The sequence below is a fragment of the Galeopterus variegatus genome, unplaced genomic scaffold (assembly GCF_000696425.1).
Source record: "Galeopterus variegatus unplaced genomic scaffold, G_variegatus-3.0.2 Scaffold731, whole genome shotgun sequence".
NCBI lineage: Eukaryota > Metazoa > Chordata > Mammalia > Dermoptera > Cynocephalidae > Galeopterus > Galeopterus variegatus.
Genome location: NW_007726842.1, coordinates 17,027 through 29,858, shown reverse-complemented (window position 1 = coordinate 29,858; position 12,832 = coordinate 17,027). Strand labels below are relative to the sequence as shown.

General features: G+C 41.5%; 1 long non-coding RNA gene across 1 annotated transcript in view; it reads right to left on the bottom strand.

The window, feature by feature from the left end:
• The window catches only part of LOC103589810, a 15,916-nt gene extending 6,793 nt beyond the window's left edge, over window positions 1-9,123 (bottom strand). Inside the window, exon 1 of the long non-coding RNA XR_550421.1 lies at window positions 8,951-9,123. This is a non-coding gene — a long non-coding RNA (uncharacterized LOC103589810). The remainder of the gene's footprint in view (window positions 1-8,950) is intronic.
• Between the last annotated feature and the right edge of the window lie 3,709 nt (window positions 9,124-12,832).

Sequence of the window (12,832 nt, the reverse complement as noted above, 5' to 3'; positions counted from 1 at the left end):
ATTCTGATGGTATTTTTGAGCCTCTGCATCCAGACATACCTGAATCCAATTTATCTTTGGAATTTACACTTAGCTGAGCTCCACTCACTACAAAGAAAAAAAATTCCTTTTTATTCTTAACCTGGTTTGAATTTGGTTTCTCTCATTTACTACCAAAAGTGTCTTGACCAGGAGGACATTATGCCAGATTTTATAGCATCATCAAATTTGCTATTTTCCAGAGTTGTGTGGATTTTCAATGTAGCTTTTACCCTCTATGAATCTCTAGAAATATATTTCAGTAGAAGTACTCTATTAGTTTGTTGTGAGATCTTAAATAAGTCACTCAACTTCTCTGGTACTCCAGTTTCCTCATTTGCTAAACTAGGGAGCTATAATGTCCCTTCTGCAAAATTATTACTGTGAAATATCCTAGAATATCAAATTGATACACTGTTAGAGTGACTGACTGCTATTTAAGGATCATATTCCCTAGACATAAATGCTGTAATGGCACAGGGTATGCATCAGGGGCTGCGGTGGGGTAAGAAAGTAGGAGGAGAAAGTTTGATAATCTTCATTTTGGATAAACCAAAAGCAATCAATTAATTTATAATCTATCATATTATCATTATTAGCTTCTACTATTATCAGGAAGGTTGTTTCAGAAATGTGAGAACTGTCACAAGTTGTCAAATTTACCAAAGGATGAAAATAGATGTATTAGAAAAAAATGGATTCACAATCCAGTTTCTTCTCAATAGACCAGAGCCAACTGCACAGTTTCAGACTGAGATGACAACTGTCAACTTTTTCAAATGTGTTTACAAGAGAATGGCAATGCCTGAGGTAGAGGTAGGTAAACGCAATAAATATTTAAGAATCTGAGCTGCTCTAAAACTAGAACTAGTTTTAAAATGAACCACCTGATGTGCTAGACTAAACGAAATGTATACATTGGGCCACATGGTAATCTCAAAGAAGAATGCACTTCTTTTTATCTTTTATTTAAAAAATAATCAAGGTACCATTTTCTGGAACATATTTTTCTTCAAACTGGCAAGGTTATATGTTTATAAATGACTTCCGGCTCATCCACACCTAACGAAAAGTCACTGCAACTTACTATTTGTGTTCTCCCTTTCACATCTGTGTTTTCTAGTTTTAGATTTTTTTTTTTTTAAAGATGAGCGGTAAGGGGATCTTAACCCTTGATTTGGTGTTGTCAGCACCACGCTCAGCCAGTGAGCGAACTGGCCATCCCTATATGGGATCCGAACCCGGGGCCTTGGTGTTATTAGCACCGCACTCTCCTGAGTGAGCCACGGGCCGGCCCCTAGATATTAATTCTTAAATTAATGGCCTACTCCTAAGACAGATCAAACTTTCTCATATTGAATTATCCTAGAAGTGTTCGAGTTTATGTTGTGGCATTTGCATTAGATTTTCAGTCTGCGTAACTTCTCAGCAATTTTCCCCCTACCTCATTAGATTTTTTTAAGTTACAAAATTCATGTACATGCATTTTAATAATACAGACAATACAGAGTTGTAATGAAAAAGTTAATAACTTCCCCCTCCAATCTTATTCCTCTATGTTTCCATTATTTGGTGCACAATCTTCCATATCATCTCTATGCTTATACCACATATAAATATACACATATTTTGGGCCCACTTTTCTGTTCTTTCTCCCACCCAACCCACCCTTTATTACATTTTCCCAAATATTAGATCATATCATAAATCAAAAGTCACAAACTGTTAGCTTGCAGTCTAGACACAGCTGGGAAAATGTTTTGTTTGCAGAATACTGGAGAAATTTAACATGAAAGATTGCAAGATCTCGATCTATGTGCCTACATGGTAATAATATTATTGATGTTCCTTGGACTTTCCAATTCAACATGTCCTCTCCATTCTCTACTACAACATTTATATGTTCACTAATCCACCTCTCTATATTACTGGCCTATCACCTATAAATGCATGAGTTTTATCCTTCTGATATTACAAAGCAACTTGTTTTTTGCATTTAACATTATATCATGGCATTATGATTCAGATTTAGATTTAGTATATATAACCCAAAATGCCAAATTACAGTGGTTTAAACACTAAGGGTTTATTTTTCTCTCATGTAAACTAAGGCTGGAGGTGGGAAATTCAGGGCTAATATGGCACCCCAGGGTCATGCAGACATTGGTCCTTAGGACACTGTTTCTAGTCTCAAGGTCAGCTATTCAGCCATAATGGTTGAGGAGCTCTAGTCACCTTATCTGTGTTTCAGGCAGGAAGAAAGGCAGAAGGCAAAAACCAAAATGGTGCCCCTCCTAGTTGAGTCAGATTTCTTTAAAGATATTTTAAAGAAGTTCTACTTTACTTCTTCTTCTATCGTATTGGCTATAATTTAATCACACAGCCACACCCAGCAGCAAAGGAGATTGAGAAATATAGTGTTTTGGCTGGGTACACAGGCACCTGAATAAAATCTAAGTACTGTTACTAAGGAGGAAGCTAAATATCACATCCCTATAGGTTAATACAGACACATGGAAGAGATTGCTAGTTGTCCCTTAAGATCTAGCCATGCCTTCTGAGCTAAGAGAGTCCTTGAGATTTCCCTGGCCATATTAGCACTTGGAAAAAAGCATATATCTCTAAACCTTCTATTTTTTAAATAATTCTTCATAATTATAAGCTTTCTCTCTCTAACACCAGTATTTTTATTTCGTTAGGGTTCACCAAAATGGGATTCCCAAGTCTAATACATACAAATTTAAAATTTTAATAGATACCGCTGGATAACTTTCCAGGAGGGTGTGTTTGACAGTGTTCAGCCTATCCATTTCCCCATACACTTACCAGCCTTGGATATTTTTTCTCCTTTTAAATACTTTCTTCTAATTTGATGGAGTTTGGATGTGTTGTCCCCTCCAGAACTCTTGTGGAAATTTGATCCCCAATGTGGTAGTATTGGAAACTGAATGAGTCATGGGGGTGGATCCCTCACAAATGGATTAATGCTCTCCCTGGAGGAGGGGGGACTAATGAGTAAGTTCTCACTCTATTAGTTCCCGTGAGAGCTTGTTTAAATGACCCTGGCATTTCCCCTCTCTCTCTTGCTTCCTCTCGCCATGTGATCTGCTTGAACCCTCCAGCTACCTGCCACTTTCTGCCATAAGTAGAAGCAGCCTGAGGCCCATGCCAGATACAGCTGTCCCAGAATCGTAAGCCAAATAAACCTCTTTTCCTTATAAATTACCCAGTCTCAAGTAATTCTGTTATAGCAACACAAAACGGACTAAAACATAATCTTTAACTTAAAAAAATACCTTAGACACTAGAAATTTAAATGTTCATGCAGCCAAATCTTCCTATTAATGGCTATGGGTTTCTTCTTTTACTTCAAAAAATCTTCCCCACCTTGATATTATACAAATATTCTCCTCCAATACATTTAATATTTTGTTTTTGTTATTTAATCTAGTCATTCATTCATTCATTCAATAAATATTTGTTGAACACTTATTCTATGCCAGGGTCTCTTCAAATTCTGGTGGGAATATTTTCTAGCTGGGAGAGAGAGACTACACACAAATGAACCAATAAATAAATAAGACATTTTCCCTAAGGAATTAAAACACGGTGACAAGGGAGAGAGGCAGGTCACCTCAGATTGGGTGGTCAGGAAAGGCTTCTCCGAGGAGGTAACTGATTCAGGAATAACTGATAACGAGGGGGGACGACCAGGGAGAAGATGCAGGTTGGAATGGCCTGGTGTGCATGAAGAGCAGCAAGAGGACTGATGAATCAGGGGAGAAGAGAAGACAAGTTGGAGAGGGAGGTGGGCAGCAGAACAGGGAGGGTTTGCAGGCTGCAACAAGGAGTATGGATCTCATTATACACTGGAGATTTGCAATACATGTAGGATTTGTCTTTTTTATGTAACATGAGATGCATGTGTCTGTGTATGTGTGGTATAACTTTTATTTCTTTCAAATTAAGAGTCACATTTTAAATAAACTGTTCATTCTATGCAGGCAGTGAGAGGACTAGGGTGCTATATCCCACAGAATCTCACCTCATTTCAAACACTACAAATATTTTCATCCTATAAAATATATTTTCAATTGAAATTAAACATTTAATGAGTAGTTTTATCCTAGTGCATTAGCCCATTTGGGCTGCTATTAACAAACTACTATAAGCTTATAAACAACAAATTTTTTTTGCACAGCTCTGGAGGCTGGCAAGTCCAAGATCAAGGTGCAGGCAGATTCCATGTCTGATGAGGGCCTGCTTCCTGGTTCATAGACAGCTGTCTTCCTGTGTACTTACATGGTGGAAAGGGCGAGAGAGTTCTTTGGGGTCTCTTTTGTAAGGGAACTAAACTCATTCATGAAGGCCATTCCCTCTTGACCTAATCACCTACCAAAGGCCCCGTCTTTTAATACCATCACCTTGCTGGTTAACATTTCAACATATGAACTTGGTGGGAGGGACACAAACATTCAGTCTATACCATCCACGATGTGGATCTTGAATAAAATCTCTCTGGAACTTCATTTTAAAACCATAGTAGTTCAATCCTTGTACCAGCTAGCTGCCAAAAGCAAAGAAACAAACAAAAAACTTAAAACCGTGATAGAGGCAGTCTATAAGTCACATATGAAAACCAGTTTTTATTGATAGTCTCACAAAGCTTTTGATCAAAAAATATAGCCCTACATCATCAGCCATTTTATTCACTGGAGTTGGACTTGAAGAAATGACTTTTGGCCAATTCCAAAAATTAAATCTACCCACAAAGGGCCAAGATTTGTAACCAATGAAGATAATTAAAGGAATGGGCTGTAGGCTTCAAAGGCAAGTCTGAAGGAGAGCTTCTAAAAGTATTTTGCACCATGATAGCATTAAAAGAGTAAGCACACAGACCCCAAGATAATGTCTTTGAAGAGGAAGATAAATTTTTGGATCTTTAAGTATGTACGTTTAAGTAATAAGTACAAAAGTAGTTACTTTATAATTAAACCATATTCCTCTTGATCTTCTTATAATAAGATCATTCTATAATTTATAATATGATTTTTTTTTTTTAATTCAAGTTTTACAGTAACCCTATTGGTTAAGTATCCCTGCCAGTTCTACAGATGAAGAAACAGAGTTATACTCAACTCAGGTCTCTTGAATCCAAAATCACTGCTTTCTCTACATGCTTAGTTGTCTAGGATCATATAACTTGAGAAGGGAGAAGCCAGGATTCACAGCCTCTCCCTCTGACCAGGGCATGGACATCTTGATCAATTATTTAGCTGCTCTTAATCAACGCTCTCTGTGGGTTTGATTGGTCTGCCAATTTGCAAATAGTCAGCCCTGTAGTAAGTATCCAGACTGATTTTTTTAATAATAATATTTCTCATTTTAAAGTAGTGGTGATTGAGTGACATGTGAATTTCTTAGACACTTTTTAAAGTCCTAAAACATTTGCTAAATTGGTCTTAAAGCACAGGAATAATCTGGGAAATCTTATGATAATTGGTAACCATTGTATCAGTCAAAATAAAACAATGCTTGTGGCATTACAACTAAAGAGCCCTGGGTCAGAACTGGGTTTTGGTCAGGACTCTATTCCTTAGTTTCTTTAAGATATTGTGAAAATCACTTAAACTCTCTGGGCTTCTGTACCACTTAGGGTTCTTAATTTTTTTTTTCTGGGGGGGGGGCAGCCTGCCTATATGGGGATCCAAATCCTCAACCTCGGTGAGGGTTCTTAAATTTGATGTTAAGTAATGGGAACTGGCTACAGCTAACTAAAGCCAAAGGGGATGTATTGGAAGGATACTGCAAGATTTACAAACACCTGAAGGGTTGGGAACCAAGCTTAGAAACTGACAAAAACCAAGTACCTGGATGACCTGAACTAAAAGGAAATTGGGGCGTTATCAGGGATAACGGAATGAATGAAGGGCAGTTCACCACTGCTTCCCTTTTCACTCCTAACGAGATAATCTCTAAGAGGTCTTCTAACTCTGACATCCTCTGCTTCTGTGTTTGGAGAAGAGTGAGCAGGAGGGGTGCATATGCAAACAGGGTTGTCAAAAATGCTTTGGCTGGATGTGTACCTAAAGGCTCTGGGCAGCTGAGGAAGGCTAAGCCACCATAGTAGCACAGAGGCTGACCAATTTGGCATGCAGCAAACAGGAAGCAGAAGAGGGATCTGAAGCAAGCAAAGTGTTTGGGAGGACAGATTATGAGGAACATGCACAAATGTCATTTCTAACAAGGCCTGGAAGCTTCTAGGTGCTTCTAACAGTTACTGCCTTTACAAACACAGGACAGTCTTGACTATATGAAAGAGACTGGTGACTATGAAAGAAGGTTTCCTCATGCCTATGAAAAGAGACATAGTACCTAGAACTGACTTGAGCTTCATATTTGAAGATAACACATGACTAAGCCGTAGATAGCTTCTGAAATCAAAAGTTACAAACTGGCAGCCCATAGGTCAGATATGGCCTACAGAGAAAAATTAGTTACTGTCTTAGTCCATTTTGTGCTGCTATAATAGAAAACCAAAGACTTGGTAATTTATAAAGAACAGAAATGTATTTCTCACAGTTCTAGAGGCTAAGAAGTCCAAGATCTAAGGGCTGGCATCTGGTGAGAACCTTCTTGATGTGTCATAACATGGTGAAGGACATCATATGGGCAGAAGAGAGAGGGAAGGGAGCTAAAGACATCCTTCTATAAGAAACCCACTCCTTCTATAGCAATCTCACTCCTACGATAACAGCATTATTCCATTCATGAGGGCTGAGCCCTCATGGCCTAATCACCTCTTAAAGTCCCACCTCCTAACAATATTGCATTGGGGATTAAGTTTCCAACACATGAACTTTGGGGGACACAATCAAACCACAGCAATTACCAAAGATAAAAATTCAGATTTCTCTTGGGCTGGTGGGGTGGAAACTCGGGCAACCCCAGACTTGTATTCTCACATAACAACAGTTGTCTACTGCCTTCTGTTGGGGTGTGGGCTCTCCATGTTGCTATACCCTCCTTGTGGCCCCCTTCATTTATAAAATTACTTGCCTGGACTTGGAAGCACTCGTTTCTGACCATTGATGTACGTACTTCCATGACAACCACACAAGGCCAGAGTGTGGGCTGCCCTGAGTGACCTGTTAAAGGCCCTAACCTCTGTCTTTGTGATCCCTTTGGGAAGATCCCTACCCTCCTGACTTACTAACTGTAACTGCTGGAAACAACTATCTGTTCTACCCCTACTAAGCCACATCTGTCTTTTCTGCCAGAGCCAATCCTCAAGCATATGCTTCTCCAAAGGATCCTAATTACCTGATAGTGGAAGTGGAAGGAAACCATCCCCATCTAGCATCTTCTTCTAAAATGCAGGGGAAAAGCTAACAATGATGTATCTGAAAGAAAACCCCTTTTGTTTGACTTCTTTGATGACAACCTCTGAGAAAAACCTTCCCTTAGGATTACTTATTTAGTTTGAATCGTTGTGGATATGCTGGACACTAATTGATGATGACGTTCCTTAGTCTCCTCTGCACCTATCTGATCCCATCTGGATGCTGGCCCTCACGTATTTCTACTCCTGAACTCCAGCATACAATGTATGATTCACTCTGGACTCTGCTGGGTCCATTCTCTACAAAGTAGCCACAACGTTTTCTAATCTAAATCCCTTTGACGGCTTTAAGTTGCTTTTAGGATAAACTAAAATGCTTGGAGCAGTCTACAAATTCTTGAACTATTTGTTTCTTAGACTTCACCTACCATTGCATCTTCCCTGAGTCACTACACTTGGACCACTTGGGTCTTCCCTTCAATTGGTGGAGGATACCATGCTTGTTCCACCTGACGTCCTTGACACTTGCTGTTGCCTCTTCCTGAGGGGACTCCCCTTCCTCCCCACTCTTTCCCCCATCTCCTACCATCCTTCGGGCCTCAGTTTTTGAAAGCCACTTGGTCCGAGAAGCCTTCCCTATCTTCCACCTCCCTCTGTTCTCACTCCTTATCCTCATTTCTCGTGCTTCTATTCCCTTCTTTCGTTGTTCTTAACACAATTTTTTTTTCTTTTTTCTTTTTTTTAAGATGACCGGTAAGGGGATCTTAACCCTTGACTTGGTGTTGTCAGTACCACACTCTCCCAAGTGAGCCAAGGGCTGGCCCCATTCTTAACACAATTTGTCTATTTCTCAACTAATCTGTAAATTCTGAGAGTAAACATTATCTATTTTGCACCCCATTGAATATTCAGGGTCAGCACAGTCCCTGCCATAATATAGTAGGTGAGAAAGTTATTTGTCAAATGAATGAATGAAAAACCCTTATTCCATCCCTCAGGCCAGTTTAACCCCACGCTATGGCATCTTCTGGACTGAATAAGACATCCTTTCTTAATGAGAAATATTTTTACCTCAGCCTCATGTAAGCAAACGCAGGATGGTTTATCATAAGATAAGCCTCGTGGAGAGGAAAGCTATTAACCTTCTGGTTCCTGAAGTGGGAACCTTAGAACTTGTTAGAAATGCGAATTCTCAGGCCTCACTCCAGACCAACTAATCAGTAAACGCTGGGGGTGTGGCCCAGAAATCTGTTTTAACAAGCTTTCCAGGTGATTCTGATGCACCCTAAATTTGAAACCGTTGCTTTAGGCTTTCCAGTTTTAACATTAAAAAAATTATTTTTTGGCCCTTAATCATTGGTATTATCACTCCAAAGGGAAATCTTTGTCATCCAAAAACCCTGAATAAAAGCCTATTTGTGTACGGCATATTACGTAGAATATATTTCCTGGGAGGTTTACCTTCCTTGAGGGCACGGACGTGCCTGTGAGGGGCCCATAATCTAAAGTCCTGTAACAACGCACGAGTGTAACTGAATAAAACCTTGGAACAAAGGCTCGGGCCTTCGTTCATTCGTTCCCGATGCTCACCACGTTCTGATATCGCTCCTTTTCACCCAGAAAAGCAGCCACTCAAGTTACAGGAATATTTGCATGACGCTGACAACGTTTTCAATTAGGCCGTGCTCCCCCGGCACTAGAGAAGATATTCGTGGCTGCGGGAGGCGCTTCCATCCCTTGCTCAGAAGTAATCTAAACCGAAAGGCTGAACAGATAAGATCCCTCCAGCTTCCGAAGGAGGACTGGAAGCTCAGGCTGACTTCTCCGCCTCTACCCTCCTGGAAAACCCGAAGTGGATTCACTAACATCGGGACGGGAGCCGCGCACGGCGGCCGCACCTCACTGCGCATGCTCCCTGCCCCTCCCGCTCGGAGGCGGAAGGGGGAGCGCTCGCGGCCTGAGCCTGGCCTGGCCGGGGCGTCGGCACCGGCGGCCATTTTGGCTTCCCGGGGACAGGCGGCTTGAAGGGAAGAAGTTGTAGGGTGGGGGCCGGAGGGAGGAGGAGGGAAGAGAGAGGGGGAGGAGGCCGCGGCGGGGCAGGGCGGGGACTGCCTGCCTGCCCGGGTTGCGGAAGTGGTAGCCGCTGACCGAGCTTGCTGCTTTCTTGCTACTGCTTCGGCTTCCCGGCTCCCCCACGGACGGAGAGGGCGGCCCGGCTGTGAATGGTCAGATAGCCCCATCTTCCGCCGCCAATCTCTGGCCCCTACCAGCACGGAGCAGACGGCGGCAGCAGCAGGCGAGGAGGAAGATGGCGGGACGGCTGCCGGCCTGTGTGGTGGACTGTGGCACGGGGTAATGGGGGTGACGGGCTGGGGTGGGGAAACTGAGGCGGGAGAAGGAAAATGGCGGGGGAGGGAAGAGGCCTGGAGATGAACGGTGTGGCGAGGTGCCTCCGCCGGCTGTCAGTGCTAGCCTCGCCGGCTTGCGAGGGGTGGGGCCCGGAGTCAGGGCCTCCCTCGACCGCTCGCTCCCCTCTCCTGGGACTGGGGCGGGGGCCGAGAAACCCTCCCGCCCCTCAGGAGCGGCTTCCTCCGCTCAACCCCTCCCGGCCCTTCCCCCACTGCGGTGGGCAGCGCAGCCCAAGGAGAGGTGGGGACGGTCACCTCTCCCGGAGCCGCGGTGGCCGTGGGGGGTGGTCGTCGAGCCTGGCCCACCCGGTTTACTTTCTCCTCGCGCCCCTTCTTGGCTGTGGGCTTGGGAACCGAGGGCATCGACCGCGGGGACTGACCTGGCCGAGAAGAGAGAAAAGAGAAGCTCTCCTTGTAGGTTTTGCAAGATTGCTGTGACAACACTGCCCAGGGTGTGGGTGGGGAAAGGGAAGAATTGGACTCTGAAAATGAGAACCTAGAACGGGGTTTTCGTTTGACCACCCACCTCCTTTTCCCGATTACTGGTCATTTCCATCTCTCACTGTGTTTTTACCGGCGAACCAAGTCTCATTTTAATTCAAGAGAAAAAGATGTCATGTGTTACTTCTCTTGCTTCAAAAAAGTCCCCCAGTGAGCAAGCGCGCAGCAACTTCCTTAGTTTTGTCAAAGCCGCTTCCTGCTTTCAGTCTTTTATACCCTTATAAGGTAGTTTTTCGTTTCCAACCTGAACACATCTTATTAGAACTTTTAAAATTAAGTAGGTTTCAAAGAGGCTGAGTTACAGGTACTAGGTATCAACTGATGTGAACTTAAAGAAATGTACTTGTGTTGCACGGAGAGGGGAGAAGGGAAACACCGTGGAAAATAAAGTAATTTAAGTTGTTCATTCCGTGATGATATCTTGAAACAAGAGGGAAGGTATAGAGGTATAAAGGAATGCGCTTAATTTGCAAGTAGTTTCGGATAGATCTGTAGAGTAGCTCACTAAAATATAGAATGACTTTATAAACTGGTCGTTCCTTTTGTATTAATAGACATTTTTAGAAAGTTATAGCAACTCTGTATACTTACATAGAGACTAGACTGTATTTTAATGTAGAATGACTGCTTTATGTTGCGATATTGGAAGTGTTCTTCTTTGGGCTTGTGCTTATTGCATCTCTTTAATCCCCTAAACATTCCGGTCTTTTTGAGGGGTGGATTGCCAGCCTTTTCCCCCCCTTTTGTTATTCACCATACTGTTGTTACTATGTCCCTCACTCTTTATTTTTTCTATGTAAAATTTCTCTAATCTTCATCCTCATAGCTTTATGTTAGTGTGGCGGTTTCTAAAATTCCAGTCAGGCAGAAGGAAATAACCGAATTCTCAAGACTTTGCTTTGGAAATCTCTAGCCTAGGTTAGCCTTGAACTTCTATTTATTTTTTTGGTGGACACGTAATTAAAGTTAGTTTCTCCTTAATGCAGTCTCATTTTCCTGAACCAGTATTTTTTTTCTTTCTTTCTCACTTTTTGGTATCACTGGTGAGTAGTTTTATGTTTAGGGTCAGTTTTAAAATTAGATTTGGCCTGAGTGAATAGGATTTTTCAAGTGTGTTTTGTTAAAGTGAAAAATACTGCTATATAATTAATACTTTAATACCTTAGAAATAACTGAGTAACATCTTAGGTAGGATGTTACTTTTTCTTTCTTTTGGGGAGGGGGGCTGGCCTTGGGGACATGAACCCTTGCCCTTGGTGTTACAAGGCTGCGCTCTAACCAACTGAGGTAACCAGGTAGCCTAGATGTTACTTTTTCTTTCTCCATTTTTCCCATTTTGAAGTACACTTTTGGTTATTTTTGAATTAGTAGACAACACTCGGCATCTCATTGAGGTTAACTGTCCTTAAGTGACCTACCTGTTCTCTGAAAGGTCAGCCTTGATTTAAAATGCATGCTGAGTGGCCAGGGGGAGTAGGGAGAGGGGTTCTATCTATACCTAAGATATTTCTGTTTTAATATTTCAATTATAATATTATTACATTTTTACGTTATTACATAGATCTCATCTCATAGGGAGAGGTTGTTAACTGGACACTCATGATTTGAATGGAACTGATTAGGAGTCCCCTTGTCCCGTCACTGTCTCACAGATGATTTTACCATCTGTCACAATCTTTAGAGTTTCATTTATTTTGGTCTTCAGAAGGTGTTTTGGTCTTTCCAGTTGTCTATTAAATGCAACTCCTGGAAGGCTACACCTTCAGCTTTATTGTTAGCGCATAGAGAGGATGAGTCCTTGAGATGGGACCTGATACAAACATCTGTTAAGTATGGCCTTAAGGGGTTTTATGTTCCAAAATACTGTGGTCCCCAAATGCATTCTGTGCACCTATAGTTTATGTATTCCTTTATTCTTTAGAGAATGTATTTATCTCTCAGGTCTCTAATTACAATTACCCACTTAGTGTAAGTGAAAAATTATAATCCGAATCAGGTTGCTCATTCCATTTCACTATGTAAATTAGGCAAAAGGTGGCCAAAAAAAGTAGCCATCTATGTAACTTGGTGGTCTTAGATAAGAAAAGCTGTAAGAGTTAGGAAACAAGAAACTTAATCCCAAAACTTAAATTTAGGGATCCTCCAGCAAAAATCAACATGAGAAACAGAATTACCTAGGCTCAGGTTATACAAGAAAATACTCACTTTGAAAAGAATTTAGAAAGAAATGCTTTTTTCATATTGATATATCTATACACATTTTTGGTCTGTATTGGAAAGGCATTGTAGAATAAAATTTGGGCATGAGTATAAATTCCAATTGATGGAGCTGCTTGCTTAAATATTAAATTACAGAATTCAAACCTGCTACTAGTGATGAAGAAAGCAATTTTTTTCCCCTAAGGCATTTTTATTTATTTATTTATTTATTTAAAAGATGACCAGTAAGGGGATCTTAACCCTTGACTTGGTGTTGTCAGCACCATGCTCAGCCAGCGAGCCAACTGGCCATCCCTATATGGGATCCGAACCCGGGGCCTTGGTGTTATCAGCACCGCACTCT